This window comes from Bidens hawaiensis, unplaced genomic scaffold (assembly GCF_021521415.1).
Source record: "Bidens hawaiensis isolate Kalapana, Puna unplaced genomic scaffold, B.hawaiensis_p1.1 tig00036383_1, whole genome shotgun sequence".
Classification (NCBI taxonomy): Eukaryota; Viridiplantae; Streptophyta; class Magnoliopsida; order Asterales; family Asteraceae; genus Bidens; species Bidens hawaiensis.
Window position 1 is genome coordinate 3,350 of NW_027496354.1, and position 18,900 is coordinate 22,249.

Consider the following 18,900-nt stretch of genomic DNA (forward strand, 5'->3'; position numbering starts at 1 on the left):
TGATCTCTTCCTCAAGGTTTGAAGAAGATTCATGTTGCTTACCTTTCCTCACTGGCTTCCATTCAACTTTCTTGCTTTCCATTTCAATAAATTTTGTATTTGGTGTGAATGGAATAGTGAGTTTTTGCATGCATTATATAGAGACTGGAAAGTCGAACACGGCCCCGTGCTGCTAGGGGAATAAATGTTTCTTAGTAAGAGAATTGTATGGAGTCAGCGCGTATCATGCTGAAGATTCTTGGGTTACCATGGCCTCGTGCTTCTTGGAGCACGACCCGTGCTTTTTGTTTTTGATATTTTCTTTTTATTTTTCAGCATAATGCGAGAGCCGGAATTTTATGATGATGTTTAGCATGTTATTTTAAGAGTTGGTCATCCGAAAAATTACTTTTCATTAAAATTAAAGGTCCTAAAACAAATACGAGATAAGCCCCGGTTTCCTAAAAATAAGAAAATGTTCGGGTTAAGCCCGAAATTCCTAGCACATTGTGAATAATGCACTTGTTTACACATGAAAATAGAAAATTAAATTTCCTAGATTCCCCCGAAAGGTTGTCCTCCTCCGAATGGCCCTGGTGGCGGAAAGTACGTGAAACCAAGAACTTGAAACTGGAGTTGTTCGTTGACGTTTCGAAGTTCCATTTTCATGTTTTCCACTGATTCGGTGAGTTGAACGAGGCGCATCTCAGCAAGGAGATTCATTTCGGTGAGTTCTTTGACGAGTTCTTGAAGTTTCAAGAGAACCTTGGTTTTGGAAACATGGCGGGTATCGTTTCTTCGGTTGTCGAGGAACGGGAATTGCTTCACTCATTTCAGTAGGCATGTTGAATTTTCAGAGAATATTGTTTTGGTTTGGTTGGTGCAAGGAATGCATTGGTAAGAGGTGCCTTTTATAGCCAACCCGATACCTAAGCACGACCCCCATGCTTTTGGAAACAGGGTCCGTGTTTTTACTCTGACAATTCTATTACAAATCAGTCTGATTGAGATTTTTGCAGCGAAGATTCTGGACCACAATTTTTGGCACAGCCCCGTGCTTACTCAAGCACGCCCCCGTGTTTTTGGGTTTTAACTTTTTTTATCAAGTATTTACAAGGCCTAGTTTTTGAAGGTCTTGGCCGGACCTTGTTTCCTTAATCTTTTATTTAGGGAGTTGGAGGGTTACTACCACCGAAATTTCTTCAAATGGTCCATCGATATATGGTTTTAATCGATGCCCATTTACTTTGAACTTTTGGCCATTTGAATTTGAGATCTCGACTGTCCCATAGTCAAAGACTGATTCAACTATGTATGGACCTGTCCATCGTGATTTCAATTTTCTTGGAAAAAGACGTAAATGTGTGTTGTATAACAGTACACGATCGCCAACTTGGAATTTCTTGTTTCCTTTAAATGGCGTCGTGCAAGCGTTTAGTCTTTTCTTTGTAAGACAAGGAATTTTCATAGGCTAATGTTCTCAGTTCTTCGAGTTCGTGAATTTGATCTTCCCCGGTTTATGTCGGCGGGCATTAGATCAAAATTCACTGCTCTCAGAGCCTAATACACTTTGTGTTTTAGTTATACTGGTAGATGTGTGTCTTCCCATAAACAAGTTTGAATGGTGTTGTTCCTATGGAGGTTTTGTAAGCCGTCCTGAGGGCCCACAAAGCGTCATCTAACTTTTCTGCCCAATTTTGCGATTCAATCCTTATAGTTCTTTCTAAAATCCTTTTAATTCCTCGATTCAAGACCTCTACCTGCCCGCTGGTCTGAGGGTGATATGGTGTTGCCAGTCGGTAGTGAACTCCATATCGTGCTAAGACTTTGTCCATTAAAGCATTACAGAAGTGAGTACCTCTGTCACGGATTAGGGCTTTTGGAGTGCCGAATCTTGAAAATAACTTTTTGAGAAATTGTACAACTACTCGAGCATCATTAGTGGGAAGAGCTTGTGCCTCTACCCATTTAGATACGTAGTCGACTGCTACAAGGATGTATTTATTACCGAATGAGTTAGGAAATGGGCCCATGAAATCTATTCCCCATACATCAAAGACTTCACAATTTGAATGCCTTTCTGAGCCATCTCATTTTTGGCTGAGATGTTTCCGGCTCTCTAACAAGCATCGCATGCTTGGATCAAAGCATGTGTATATTTGTATATGGTAGGCCAGGAGAATCCTGCATAAAATACCTTTCTGACCGTAGTGGCGGTACCGTGGTGTCCACCATTTGGTCCTTCAAGGCAGTGTTTGAGAATATCTAAGACTTCCTTTCCTGCTACACACCTACGAACAACCTGATCGGCACATATCCTAAACAAGTACGGATCTTCCCAGAAGTAGAACTTAAGGTCATAGAAGAATTTCTTCCGTTGTTGATGAGTAAGTCCTTTTCTTAGGATTCTACAAGCTAGGTAGTTTGCGAAGTTGACATACCAAGGACTTTCGTCTTTCTCTTTTATGAGCGCATGGATGCGCATGAGAATTTCATGTGGGAAATTATCATTGATAATTTTCTTGTGAAGTTCTTCTGAAGCTGGGCATTCTAACCGTGAGAGGTGGTCTGCAGCTACATTCTCTGCTCCCTTCTTTTCTTTTACTTCGATGTCAAATTCTTGGAGTAGTAAGATCCATTAGATAAGTCTGGGTTTGGCATCTTGTTGTTGAAGAGGTATCGTATTGCGGCATGGTCGGTGTAAACTATGGTTTTGGAAAAAACGAGGTATGATCTAAATTTTTCAAAGACAAAAACTACTTCTAGTAACTCTTTTTCTGTTGTGGTGTATTCTCTTGTGCATCATTAAGAGTTTTACTGGAATAGTAAATTGGGTGAAAGTGTTTGTCCTTGAGTTGTCCGAGTACGGCTCCAACTGCAAAGTCACTTGCATAGCACATGATTTCGAATGGAAGGGTCCAGTCAGGTGTAGTCATGATTGGTGCGTTGATAAGTTTGTCTTTTAATATGTTGAATGATTCAATACATTCTTCAGAGAAGATGAAGGGTGCGTCTTTCTCCAGAAGTTTGGTCATAGGCCTAGCAATTTTGGAAAAATCTTTTATGAAACGTCGGTAGAATCCTGCGCGACCTAGAAAACTTCTAATAGATTTTACTGAGATTGGGTGCGGAAGTTTAGAGATAGTTTCTATTTTTGCCTTATCGACCTCTAATCCCTTTTGAGAAATCTTGTGGCCGAGAACGATGCCTTCTTTAACCATAATGTGGCATTTCTCCCAGTTGAGCACTAGATTTACTTCCTCACACATGACTAACATTTTGTCGAGGTTTTTAAACAGTGATCGAAAGAGTCTCCAAAGACTGAGAAGTCGTCCATGAAAACTTCCATAGAGTGTTCGATCATTTCGTGAAAGATGGCCACCATGCAACATTGGAAGGTGGATGGAACATTATATAATCCAAATGGCATTCTCCGGTAGGTGAAGGTTCCATACGGACATGTAAAGGTGGTTTTCTCCTGATCCTCAGGAGCGATGGGAATTTGAAAATATCCGGAAAATCCGTCAAGAAAACAGTAGAACATTGTTCCAGATAATCGTTCAAGCATTTGATCGATGAAAGGAAGTGGAAAATGATCTTTTCTTGTGGCGTCATTGAGTTTCCGATAGTCAATGCAAACTCGCCAGCCCATGATGGTTCTCATTGGTATTAGCTCATCCTTTTCGTTCATTACGACCGTCATTCCTCCCTTCTTGGGTACTATTTGAACGGGACTAACCCAAGGTGAATCCGAAATTGGGTAGATTAATCCTGCATCAAGGAGTTTGATTACTTCTTTCTTCACCACATATTGCATGTTGGGATTGAGACGTCTTTGATGTTGGACCACGGGTTTCTATTCTTCCTCCATGAGAATTTTGTGAGTATAAAAGGAGGGATTGATGCCCTTGATATCCATGATCTTCCATGGTGGTTCTTCAATTGATGGTTTTGATTTTTCATTACATTCGGTGATTTCATATACTACTTCTGATTCTTCTTGATAGTTATTATTTAGAACTTCGTTCTCTAAAATGGGCATGTTGAGTGTTTTGTTTAATACTTGTGTTTCTAGCGGTTTATCGATGGAGGAATCTCGCATATAGCAACTCATGATGGAATCTATAATGTCGACACAATATAATGTGTCATCATGATGTTGCGGATATTGCATAGATTTTTCTATGTCAAAAGTGATTGCCTCATCATTGACCCTAAGAGTTAGTTTGCCGGTGCTAACGTCAATAATAGCCTTTGCGGTGGCTAAGAAGGGTCTTCCTAAAATCAGAGGTACACTTTTGTCTTCCTCCATGTCTAGAATTACAAAATCTACTGGGAAAACAATCTTGTTAATTTTGACGAGCATGTTTTCAACAATGCCTCGAGGATATTTGACAGATCGGTCAGCTAACTGAATGCTCATGCGGGTGGGCTTTGGTTCTCCTATCCCTAGTTTGGCAAAGATTGCATAAGGCATTAAATTAATACTAGCTCCTAGGTCATCTAGGGCATTGCTAACAGACAAATTTCCTATGAGACAAGGGATAGTAAAGCTCCCTGGATCGGTCATTTTTGGTTGGCAGCTTGCTCTGGAGGATGGCTTAACATTCTTCACTCAGAGTGACATGCGAGAGTTCCTCCAGCTTCCTCTTGTTCTTCAGTACCTCTTTGGGAAACTTGGCATATTTTGGCATTTCAGCGATGGCTTCAATGAAAGGGATGTTGATGTGGAGTTGTTTGAAGTGTTCTAAAAACTTCCCGTAATGAGCTTCCAATAGTTCCTGCTTCATCCTCCCAGGGTATGGAATCAGTGGGATATAACTTCGGACTGGTTCCTTGGGTTGTACGGTGCCCGTTGGGATCAGTCTTTCTTGTGTTTTATCAGGAGATTCCTTTTCCGTAACTGCATCTGAAGTTGGAGAGGCAACAGTGGTTGTACCGCTTCTGAGTGTAACAGCGTTAGCTGTAGCATTCGGGTTGGTGATTGTGTTGCTTGGAAGAGTGTCGGGTGGTCTTTCGGATAATTGTCGGGCAATTTGTAAGATTTGAGTTTCTAGATTCTGTAATGATGCTTGTTGACTTTTGAGGTCGGTTTCATGTTTTAATAATACTCCCTGATATCAACAGCTCTTGATTCGGCCTTCTTTTCTGCTTCATTTGTTTTGATCATGAGTTGGATTAACATCTCTTTGATCTTTGAGTAGCTCGGGTTTTGATGGCTACTAGAACTTTGATCTTGGAATTGAGGTTTTGGTTGGAAGGATTAATTCATCGGTCTTTTTTCGAATCCGGGTAAGGGTTGAGTGTTACCTCTGTCTTTCCTACTGAAATTCAGGTGGTTCCTCCATCCTGGATTGTATGTATTGCTAAATGTGTTGTTCTGTCGGGAGATGAAATCGACTTCTTCCATGGCCATGATGACATGTTTACAGTCACTTGCCTTATGATTTCCTCCACAAGTGTCACAGGTGAGTCTGGTTTTTGATAGCTTGGCTTGAAGTTGTTTGAATTTTTTAGAAAGGACTTCAAGCTGTGCTGTGACAAGAGTATTGGAATCGACGTGGTGTATTCCTGTATAGGTAGGTGTAGATCTTGGTGGATTGTAAGCGAAACTCTTCTTTGCAGCTTTCTCCAGGACTTCAAATGCTTCGTTAGGTGATTTGGATCCCAGGTCTCCACCAGCGATTTGGTCGATGGCTTGTTTGTTTTGACTGGATTGTGCGTCAAAGAAAGTTTTTACTTGTAATCATACGCTCAGTCCATGATGTGGGCATCTTCTCAGAAGACTTTTGTATCTTTCCCATGCTGCGTGTAACGACTCATCATCATCGGTCAGGAATCTGGTAATGCTGGCTCAGTATTTGGCAGTTTTATCAGGCAGAAAATACTTGAGGTAAATCTGTTCAACCATCTGGTCCCAAGTGGTGATGGATCTAGAGGAAAGAGATTCTATCCATTCTAAGGCTTGACCCCTTAGAGAGAAAGGAAAGAGTTTGAGTTTGATTTGATCGTCTGAACAGTTTTGAATTTTAAAGGTTCCGCAGATTCGTAAGAAGTGAGATAGAGAAAGAGGGTCTCGTCGAGGAGACCATGAAATTGAACTGAATTTTCCACCATATGAATGGTGCTGGAATTGATTTCGAAATTTTTGGTGATTTCGGGTGGAGCCACTCCATTGTCGTAGCCTTCGAGAGTTGGCTTGACATATTGACTCATGTTCATCTCATTGTTCTGGACCGCCATCATTTCTTCGACTTGATTTTCTCCTGATGTGGTGGCGTCTACTGATTCGTCCTTGATTGCTTCCAGTGGTTTCTGCAGTCCGTTTACGTGCTCGTCAACGAAAGAGCCATTCCGGTTCAGAAATTGGAGAAACAAGCCCATACTCAAAAGTAGAGGACATACATGGGACTAAATCAAAATTAAAACTAAAGTAAAAGTTAGTTAAAGTCAGACTAAAGGTTAGTAGAAGTTAAACTACGAGTTAAGCTAAGTTATTTTAAAACTAAACTAAGGTCTAAGTCAATTAAGCTAAAATAAAGGTTATGTAAATAAAGGTTAAAATTAGGCTAGCCGTAAAATTATATAGTTTAATAGTTAGAAAAAAAAATATAATAATAGAGTAAAATAAAAGTTAAAAATTTGTACAATTATAGACAATGATTAAATTAAAACTTGAAATTTTCTTAGAAACGTACCGTGTCCCCGGCAACGGCGCCAAAAACTTGATTTGGTACTTGCGTAGCTTGTAAATAGTAAGAAAGATGGGATGATTTAGCTTTTGCACAAGATCGCGTTTTAAATTTATAAAAGTGATTTCTAATGATACTAAACACACACAAAATAGGCAAGTGTACCTATCGTATATGTAGAATAGTATTGGTAAGAACCAAGTATCGATCCGTGGACACAAATGTTTCTAATAATAAATCGTTGCTTCACTTTAATCGGAGGTTTTAATTATTTTGGGGTTAATTTTTGAACTTTTTATAAAATATAAAAAATTATATATAATATATAGGTGACCAAGACGAGAAATTCTAAACAAGTAGTTCAATTATATGAAGATTACCATCTAAGATCAAGAATCCACGCCATTTTATCATTGATGATTGATATGTAAACATGTGATAAACTTGATGTAATAATATATGATAGATAGATCCTTAAACCTTAAGTGAGCATCTTTGACAAAAAAAGGAGTAGCATGCGCATTTTAAAGTCGACCCTTTCCTAATGTCATGCTACCTCGAGAATGTCAATTTAAGTTGACAAGTAGTTTCGTAAAGTAGAAAGATTAGGATTGATTTCGATTTCTCAAATACCAATTCTAACAACTTCGGGTGGTAGTAGTTAACTCACACAACCTCCCCTAAGTTGATTTAAGTAGGTTATAATTACAAATTCCATTAACATATGATTTCTTTAACTAGCATGATATCCTAAGCAATGCCATTTTCGGATTACCAAAACTTAGAGAAATAGATCATAACTTATATCTCATCATTTCTAAATACAATATAAGGATCCATGTTTCGATAATTTATCAAAGTATTTCTATTTTTCAAGAACATGAATCGATCCTGAATGATTACCAATAGAATTGACAATCACCAACTTTGAATTGTTGATTTAAGAGGGTGAAACATTTCTCATCAAAAGATAATTGTAGGACAACCATGTACTTTACTAGACTAAACCACATGTTTTATATAATCATCAAGTAAAACAAAGCTTCTTCATGGATATTAGACGGTAAATGGAGTTTAGCTCATAATGAGCATTATTATGAACATTAGAATGGATGATAATAACAAGAACATGATTAAACTAGAAATCTAACCAAATGTGGATGAATCTTCCTTTTTAATGATGATGGTGGATGATTAGTGATGATGGTTGATGATGATGACCTCCAAGCCTTCAAACTCTTCACTAGATCTTCAATATGAGTGTTAGTGTGTGTTTTTATAAGTGAAAACTGGATAGAATTTTTTTTCAAGGCAAACCAAATGAGTGCAACATGAGCCACTATTTATAGGCAATCTGGAGTGTAAAGCACGGCCCCGTACTTACGTAGGAACGCCCCTGTGCATTTTTATGACATGTTCCAAATTTGTTTTGTCTTTTCTTTTAGTTGACCACGGCCCCGTGGTCAAAGGCACGGCCCCGTGCTTTTGTTCCCAGTTTTTGTCTTTTCTTGTAATTTTTGTCTTTTCTGGTGTTCAGAAGCATGGGGACGTGTTTCTTGTTTTTTCTTGTGTTTTCTTCTGTTCGCTTGTTTCTTTGTTTGGGGCTTGGTTTCACCTGAAATTACATTTTATTGTGATAAGTAGCCTTATGTGCTATGTTATTTGATAGAAATTGCAGTTTGTAGAGATTATTTGATGCTGAACAGATGTATAATTTTATGTACATAAATGTCAATAAAGGATTATGTAACAACTATTATGGCTTTAAGTTTTATGACACGCGGGCCACTTCTAGCACGCAGACCATGTATAAAAGTTTAATGACATGCGGGTCACTTCTGGCACGCAGGCCATGTATAAAAGTTTAATGACAAGCGTGTCACTTTTGGTACGCATGCCAGGAAAAATTTTAATGACACGCGGGTCGCTTCTGGCACGCAGGTCATGTATAAAAGTTTAATGACACGCGGGTCACTTATGGAACGCAGACCATGTATAAAAGTTTAATGACACGCAGGCCACTTTGGCACGCAAGCCATGTATAAAGGTTTAATGACACATGGGTAACTTTTGGTACGTAGGCCATGTATAAATATTTAATGACACGCGGGTCACTTCTGGAACGCAAGCATGTATAAAATTTTAATGACACGTCGGTCATTTCGGGCACGCAGGCCATGTATAAAAGTTTAATGACACGGGGGTCACTTATGGCACTCAGGCTAGGTATAATAATAATAATTTATACACAAGATAAATTGCAGGGAAATGATTGCTTTAGAACGAAAAGGCACGCAGACCAACTTACAATTCTATATTTCGCAAATTACTTTCTAACTGTTAATGGCAAGTAGGCTAGAAAATAAAAATACTAATAAGAGATGCGGCCGCTCACATATAACATTTCTTCAATTGAGCAATATTCCACATTCTCGGGATCTCAGTCTCCTCCAATTTTTCTAACCTGTAGGCGCCTTTGAGTAAGACTTCTTTAACTCGATACAGACCTTCCCAATTTGGAGCAAGTTTTCCCAGGGGCTCTTGACCGAATGATTCATTATTGCGGAAGACGAAGTCTCCCGCATGGAACTTGCAAATTTGCACCCGCGAGTCGTAATACTTCTGGAGTTCGCATTTGTGTTCTCGAATAAGTGCCAACTCACGTCGTTCTTCCAAAAGATTAAGATTTATGCGCAACTCTTCTTCATTGTTGTCAACCGACAATATTCTCGCGGATGGGATGCCGATTTATGTTGCAATGATGGCCTCAGAGCCATATGTCAAACTGAACGGCGTTTCCGAGTTGCTGGTGTTCTTTTGAGTACGGAAAGCCCACAATACTTGAGGCAATTCATCGACCCATCCTGTTCGTTTAGTCCCCAATCATGACTTGATCCCATCCTTGATAGTTCAGTTAGCCCTCTCTACTTGGCCATTAGCCTGCGGATGGGCGACAGATATGAACACTTGACTAATCTGGAGTTCTTTTAGTCACGCTTGCAATCCGTCGTCTACGAACTGAGTCCATTATTGATGACTAATGTTTGCGGGAGGCCAAAACGGCAAATAATGAATTCCCACAAGAATTTCATTATGCTAGCAGCAGTGATGGAAGCCACTGGCTTAGCTTCGACCCATTTAGTGAAGTAATCAATTGCCACAATTAAAAATTTGGCACGGCTCGGGGCTTCTGGGAATGGTCCCATGATATCAATCGCACATTTCTGGAGTAGTCATGCGGATGCTACTGGCACCAATTCATTTTTCAGCCTTAAGGTATTTGAAGCATGACGCTGGCACGAGTCACACTTTCGAATTTCCGCAACTGCGTCAACATGCATCCCTGGCCAGTAATAGCCCGCATTCATGCCACTACCATTTTGGGTCCCGCGTGTAAGCCACATATTCCTTCATGTACTTCCCTTATCAAATAATGGACATCTTCTGTGTCAACGCATCTGAGGAGCGGTCCTACTGATCTGCGGTACAATACCCCCATCTTGCAACTTGTAATTCAAAGCCTTATGGCGAATTTTCTGAGCCGCTGATCTTTCTTCTAGGAGTGTACCAGATGACAAATACACAAGAATTGGTGTCATACAAGGCTCAACTCCTTTTTGTATGACCATCACTTGATGTTGCGGGACTGAAGGGTGACATAGAACCTCAATGCGGATGTCTTTTACAAAATGTTCAAAGCTTGTTGAAGCTAATTTACTCAAAGCATCTGCACACTTGTTTTCACTTCTTTTAATGTGGATGACTTTGTAAGATGCAAACTAGAGAATGAGCTCCTTTGCTTGTGACAAATACGAGGCCATCATATCATTTTTTGCTTCATATGATCAGTTGATTTGTCCCGCTATTAACATCGAGTCTACACATGCTTCTAAATGTTTTATCCCGAGTTTTTTAGCTATATGCAAGCCTTCTAGGAAAGCTTCATATTCTGCCTCATTGTTGGTACTTTTAAAGTCCAACTTTATAGCGTAAGTGAACTCGTGTCCTTCAAGGTTAACCAATCTAAGACACGCGCCTGATCCTTCACCACTTGAAGCCCCATGAGTAAACAGTGACCATACCTGATCGTGCCCAGGAGGTGCGGGAATATCCTGTTCAATCAAACACTCTTTTTCTTTGCTTTGCGGGACCTCTGTGACGATGTCTGCCAAGAATTGGACTTTGATTATTCAACTGAATGCTCTCCCAGCTCGATGTCCTACTTTGCTAATTCTCAGACAATTCCGGCTTGCTTAACACACTTTTCAGTTTATACCCCGTCAACACATTGATCGGGTGTCCTTGGAAGTATCCACGGAGTCGTCTGGCCGCATAAACCAAAGCTAACACTAATCTTTCGAGCATTGAGTATCTGGTTTCCACATCAGTCAGCGTCCTGCTTACATAATAAATTGGTGTCTGAAGGTTCTTTCCGTCCGTCAAGAGTACTGCCCCAATGGCTATGTCAGATGCTGAAAAGTATAAAGTCAATGGTTCCCCTACCTGTGGTGCAGTCAAAGTAGGTAATTTCATTAATCATTTTTTGACTTCGAGAAATGCATGTCCTGCTTCCGCGGTCCACTTGAAGTGTGCTTTCTTTAAACAATTTCTCAATTTTGACACGAAAGGAAAAGATTTAGCCGCATGGTTGGCTAGAAATCTGTTCAAGGCTACTAGTCTGCCATTTAGTGTTTGTACCTCTTTTAGGGAAGAAGGTGAGGGCATGCGGGCGACTTCCTGTACTTTATTCGGGTTAGCCTTGAAACCCGCATTGGTAAAAATCACACCCAAAAATTTTCCTTCCTCCATTCCGAATGAACATTTGTTGGGTTTAAGTTTCATGTTAATCCTTCTCAAAGTATTAAATGTCTCTTCTATATCTCGCAACATTTGGTCCTCTTCCACACTTTTTATCACAAGGTCATCTATATAAACCTCCAAACTATGTCCAATTTGTTCTTTGAAGGCTTCATCCATCAGTCGTTGGTATGTTGCTCCCGCATTTATTAATCCGAAGGGCATCATTTTATAACAAAATGTGTCTTGGTCACTGCGGAATGCGGTCTTATCTTCGTCTCCTGCTGCCATGCGAATCTGAAGATAGCCTTTGTAAGCATCAAGGAAGCATTTGAATTTAAAAGGTGCCACCGCATCAACTTTCAAGTCGATCTCTGGCAGCGGAAAACAATCTTTCGGACAAGCTTTGTTCAAATACTTAAATTCTATGCACATTCGCCATGTTCCGTTGCTTTTGGGAACGATGATTAGATTTGCGACCCATGTCTGGTACTGAATTTCTCAAATGATTCCAGCGTTCAATAAATCTTGAATCTACTCATTCACGGCTTTCGTTTGCTCAGGGCCCATCTCCGTTTCTTTTGGGCAATTGGGGTGAACCCGCAGTTTGTGTTCCGCAATCCTTCTTGGAACACTCGTCATATCTGCGGGTTGCCAAGAAAAAATGTCCATATTCTTTGTTAACAGTTGCTTCAAAAATGTCCGCACTATCTCAGAGATAGCGGAACCGATTATAATTGTTTGTTCCGAAAATTTAGGTTCAACACCCACTTCTCTGGCTCAGTTCTTTCCACATGTCTTGGGATCTTACTCGGTTTTGAAGTCTCCGCCGTGAAACAGTGTTTGTTTACGCGTATGATTGCTACACCTGTGCGGGTTGGAACTCCTACCGCACCATGAGCTGTAGACGGGTGAGCGTTGAAGTCGTCAATTGACTCTTGCCCTAAAATTATATCATGCTTGGATTTGGCAGGCAATACCAAAAACTCTACATCTTCCGTCCGCGAATGAGTACCGTCTCTAAGAGTAACAGGGAAAGAGATGACTCCCAGAGGATGCATAACTTCATATCCAAAACCAGACACCGGCGCGTGAATAGGTTTCAGCCTCGCCTTTCTTCCTCATCCATGTATTCAAAGCATTGTTCGTACATTATATCCGACGTACTCCCTGTGTTGAAGAAAACATATTGGGATCGGTAGTTCCCGATCGGTGCAGTGATTATCAGCGGGTTCTTTTTGCATGGATCCCCTCTGACCCGCGGGAATACTACTAGTTCACTTTTCCATTCTTCATAATCAATTTCTTGTCTTTTGTATCCGCTGAATTGACCTCCTTGAATAGTATGGAAGTTTAAATCTTTGACTGGCTTTTTGTGCGGACCAGGATGACCTGTGTGGACGGCTTGCGGTTCTCTTGTCTTAATTTTTTTAACAAGTGTTCCAACTTCCCAGACTTAATTGTGATTTCAATTTCACTCTTCAAGCCAACGCAGTCATCTGTGTCATGACCATTATCATCATGAAACATGCAATGCTTATTGGGATTGAGATATGCTCTCTTTATGAGTGGTTGGGGTTTTTTGAAATTCACATTTCCTGTGGTTAAAATTACCGAGGGAGTCTTTGTCAATGGAGTCCAATTATTGTTGTTTTGTACAAAATTCTGATCCTTATTTTTGTTACCAATTAGTGTTATCACATCTGGTTACTTTGAAGCCTCTGCGGATGGTTGAAGTCGATACCAAATTGAACCTCTGGCTGGTTTGTTCATCTGCGTACTTTTGAACTCAACCTTAGTTGTTGGTTTAGGGCTTTCAGACCCCAAAGTTTTTCTGTTCTGGCAAAGAGTTTTGCTGCGAACATTATGTCATCCCATGATTTAGGCATTCCATCCTTTCCGGTTAGACAACGAATCAAGGCACTGCTCCGCACATTCTTGAGGAAGGCTCCGCGCAGCATATCCTCGTTGATTCCTCCAATGTTTAAACTATCATCGTCAAATTGAGAAATGAAATCTTAAATAGATTCGTTATCTCACCTAACGACGTCTAAAATTTCAGATGGGTCTTGCGTGTGCTTCTTTTGTTGACTGAAATGTTGGAAGAACTTAGCTATCAGATCGTCCCAACTCTTAATATGTCCATTCGGTAATTTTTCGAACCATTCACGAGCCGCCCCAATCAATGTTAACACGAACATGTGGCACCAATAGGGAAGAGTCCAACCACTGACTCCTCCTACCGCAACAAAATTGAGTAAGTGGTTGCTCGGATCAGACATTCCGTTATACTTCCCTAAATTGGTAGGGATCTTCACGCTGACCGGGAATGGAGCTGTGGCAATACTCGAGATTAACTTTGACTTCTCAGCAACTGCCGTGGGACGATATGGCTTCATGTAATCTTCTTTCGCATCACTACATTACTCCTCATGTCGAACCATCACACGCGGGCGACTAAATCCTTCTCTTACATGGACCTGACTATCACCGCTAAAGAAACTAACATCATCATCATGACGATATGTAGGATCTCTGCTTCTGGAAGCATGACTATGATCATACCTAGTTATGTGGGTAGACTCCCGCACAACTGGACGACCTCTGTCACGACTTCCCTCATATACTTCTTCGGCAGAAAATACTTCGGTTCTAACGCTTTTTCGCATATGGCTCCGTCTAACTGTTAAAGGGGAAGATGGAGACCTAAGCGGAGTTTCATCATAAACCAAAGTTCTTTCATGAATTCGCTCCTCATGCAGCATACGCTCATACTCAGCTATGACCTTTTCTTGTTGCAATTGCAACCACTCCTCGGGAGATTGGATTCCATCAGATCTGACGTTCTAACGTTGAGATCTCGCCGGAGGGGAGATTCTAGATCTGTTTACCAGATCTAATTCCCTACGCTCCCGACGAGTTTCCCCCATCACGTGTCCAAAATCACCAGGAGTTGGACCTCCAAGTGTTGTGACTCCAACAGAACGTCTGGTTATCGCCGGAGTTTCCGTCGACCCTTGAAGAGATTGAATCATACCGTTTCAAACAACAAAAATTTTTGATAATTCTAGCACAAACACGGATGGCGCCAATGAAGAAACACAAATCTAGACCAGGATAGGTTAGATCAATGAGTCCACAGGATACAGGTCGAGTAGCTAACAATTCGGCAGTACGAGTTCAATCCCACAAGTCCAGTGACGGAAACCTGCAAAACAACCACCGTGAGCTCGTTACGGGAAGAACAAGAGGGGGTTCTTCCCGTAACCACCCTCCAGCATGAGAATAAGTATTGTTCTTAAGGAGAGAAAAAGTAATTGAAGTATTTAGAGTGATAAGTGAGGTGTGAATAAATACCTTGTGGTGATGACGAAGGTGTTTATAGTCGAAGGGTAAGGGAATATTATTGGCATAGTTGTCCCTTTCTAGAAGATGCTTTTGTAACAACCTGGACACGTGTCCGCATGTGATAGGACGAGCTAGGTAGCCATGTGCACGGTTATAGCAACCTTGCCAGTTATCCCTTTCTAATTGGCTGTTACATCACGTGCTTTCCAAGGAAAGATCTTCGCGTAAATCTTCTAGAAGGAAGTTAGTTACAGCTGATTCTCTGACGTCACCCTCTAGCCATCTTTGCGCAGGAAGGGGATGCCTTGCGGATGACTTATGAGGACATCCTGATCAACCCGTGGATAGTCTCTGGAGTCTATTCATAGTCTTCCTCTGACTTGAGTTATGCGGGTGATAAGAATGTTCCACGGGTGACTTTTGAGGAAGTCTTGGACGGCCCGCCGATGGTCTTTCATGGGTATTTGGGTCTTTTTACTACCCTACCTCTATACATCTCTTAAGCTACATATCCATGAGCAAAGAAACAAAAGATGCGGTGGAAAGACTATAAATTTGGCAACACCTACACATTTAGAAGATGAAATCATAATGTTTTGTAAATGTCCTCGCATTTACGGTGTAAACCCAAAAATGCCCTACTAGAAAGGGCAGGTTGGGTATTATGAATCGGATATAAGCATGTCTAATAGCACAAATGTTGTTTGTTAAAAACACTATGTAGCATATGTTAGCTTAACTGTTAGGTTAAGTGTAGTGGGCGAGGAATATGGGCGAAATGGGGCGCGAACACCGCCTCCGTGGGCGACAAAAGGGGCAAAAAGGGAGTGGGCGAGGAATATTTGTCGCACATGCATGCTTTGTTTTTATTATTAAATTAATGGTATGTGTGATATATATATATATATATATATATATATATGAGCTACAACACCATTACACCCATAAAACAAAAACTAACAATTTGCTAACTGGACGACACATGGCGCAAAAAGGCCCCATTTTAAAGCTCTTTTACTACACATAGCCTTAGGTTGTATGTAGTGGGCACCAACATCGGGTGATTTCTGACGAGAATGGGTGAGAACACCCCCCCCCCTCCCCGGCGATTTTAGGGACGATAGGGGGGGTTATTGTCGCCTTCAAATATTATTATTATGTTGAAATTTGACCGTTGGCCACAAACAGTTATTTATAAAAAACAAATTTGATTAAAACAATATATATATATATATATACATATACCCCTTCTTCTCCAAACTCATATCCATTTCATACAATACACATAACCAAATTCTTCAAAAAAAACAAGAAAAATGACTTTCGAGCGTTAAGCGGCTTTCAAGCTCAAGAGCAAAACAAAGGGCGTATCTGGAAAGCGTTCAAGCATCTAAAATGTTGGGAAAAACAAAGGCTATGTGCGAAATTGAATGGGGCACCCACCGTTCCGGTCGCTCGACGAGCCAGCTCATCATCCCGGCCTTCAAAAAAGTCGAGGACATCGTCGTCGACAAATCCGGGCACACCAAACACACCCCTCCGATGCTCGTAACTTTAACCTCGTTGATGAAAATGACGCGGCTAATATAAACGACGACCAAGTACATGAGTTGGCTTGACCCCACGGGAGATCAAGAAAAAATAATACAAATAACGGGGAGGGTTTGTCGTACTCACGATTCAATACGGCAGCCGGTGAAGAAGTCGAACATCTAAACGAGGTGTTCAGTCGTTTCGAAACACATGCCATGGAAATGGGAAACGACTTGAAAGCATCCAACAAATACCATGAAATTCTAGCTCAGACGTTTGAACTACGACAAATGAAAGAAGACTACGAATCCCTCAAAGAGGACGGGTTACACGAAGAGGCTGCATTATTTCAACAACGACGATTTTAAAAAATGCACGAATATTATGGATATTAGTTTTTTATTGTTATGTATTTTTTTGTGTATTTCCTTTTTAATTTTAATGGATTTTTATTTAATTATTTAATTTAATGGGTTTTTATTAGTTTAGTTTAATTATTAAAAGAAAATAATAAAAATGGTGAAGTGGCACTGGATGGGCTACAACACCATTATACCTCAAAAACAAATTCATACCATTTGCTGACTAAGCGCCACGTGTCCCAATTCTCCCAATTTTATAGCCTCCACTACACATTATTTTATGAACATTATCTAGGATGTCACTTAATTAGATCTATATAGGTCTGGCATTTGTCATCATTTTAAATACAACACACAAACACCCTGTTAGGCAATCCAACCACATATGCGGCGGTGAGCCCACTTGTACATATAAAAAAACGCATATTCTAGAAACTAGAAAAAAAGTCATAAAGCTTAACGACCTGTTCGGTTAACATGACTGATTCTGAGTTTCAAACCAAAACATCAAACCGTAAGTCGAGCCTTTAAACCACTCAACATACTTAGGTAGCGTTTGGTATGCAGTAATCACAAGGGGAGGAATGAAATGATTCATTACATGGGAATGTGAAGAAACACTAAGTGACCCCGGCAGATTACGGATAATCTTAGGGTTAAGTAGATGTTTCCCACGAGGGTTAGGTCCGGCAAAGATGGTTATTCTTCTTGACCTGCAAAACAAACACCGTGAGCTCGTCACTGAGAAGAGGGGGGGTTCCTCCTTGTGACCACCCTCCGGCGTGAGAATCAGACTAGATTGCTCTGAATATAAGTGTATATTAAGAGAAATAGCAAGAGAAGATAAGATGATGATACTGTTCCAAGGTATTGGAGTATTTATAGCCAAAGGTAGGTTTCCAAGCAGGTACGGCCAGCTGTATAATATTCCTTTTCCACCAACTACAGGCTACGCACGTGCCACGATGGGAGTTGGTGAGTAGGCAACGGCTGATAGTGGCATGGCCAGCTGTATAATATTCCTTTTTCACCAACCATGGGCTGTGTATGTGCCACTATGGGAGTTGGTGGGTAGGCAGCGGCTGATAGTGACATTTTGTACTAGAGCGTGCTCCTCCTCGTACTGTTGTCGGTGAGCTGTCACCCTGTGATTGGTTCATGGGCTGCTTTGGTCAGATCTTGTCTATTTTGTCCATACCTTGGCAGGTATAGTACAAAAGATCTTCCAGAAGCTTACGGACTGGCTCATTTGGGCGGGAGTATTCCCGCCTTGCTCATTTCTTCCTCAGGTGACATTGCAGAAGTGGAGTTAGTGCCTTATGCGTGTAGCCTTACCGTTAGTGCGGGTAGCCTTCCTTCTTGGTATGTACCCACAGCTGCGGGAACAGGTAGGGCACTGTACCAAGGGAGGTTTTCCTGCGGGAACAGCTGGCTTACTGCGTGTAAGGTCTTCATCTCTCTGAGCATGGTGGGTCCTGCGGAACCAGTTGGTCTTTGCGCAGACGTACCTTTTCAAGGTGTGTCTTGCGGGTCCAACTGGACTTTGCTGGGACCTACCTCTTCAAGTCCCCCCAGTCCATTGTTCTTCTCACGAGTTGTTAATAAGTGAGGTGAACTTTTGGACTTTAAGCAAGGGGTTTTAAAGAGGGTTTTTGTTTTTTAAGGTTTTCCGTGGGGTTTCTTCCCGCAGTTTTCCTAATGTCACTCGCAGAAATTCCCGACTTTTCTGCCTGATCATTGGTTATGATGCGGGTAGGTGTTTAACCCCTTCGTACGTCGGGAGTGTTGAGTTTCACTTATAGATTCTTCACGAGGTTTTGGTAGTTTTGGACATAGTGATCAGTTATGTTAAACTACCAATTCCATCTTGAAGCTTCAAACAATCTAATTCTCAACGTTCCCGTCATGCGGAGGTGTTAATTCTCTTTCCGCAAGCATGGTCCATAAGATCCTTCTTGGCTTCAATTTCCTACAAGTGCTAAGTATGTGAAGGGTTTCTCCTTGACACTGTACCCGCACTTGTCTTACGGTTTCTTGTTTCCCAAGGTAAGGGGGGTATATTCCCTCTTATTTTTGAATCTTTGAATCTTTTTGAAATTCAAAGAGTTGGTGAAAGGATAAGAACAGTCCAAACTGTTGAAGGGACGTTAGCGTCTTCCGACGGTTTCTTCTGACTGCTTCAGGACGGG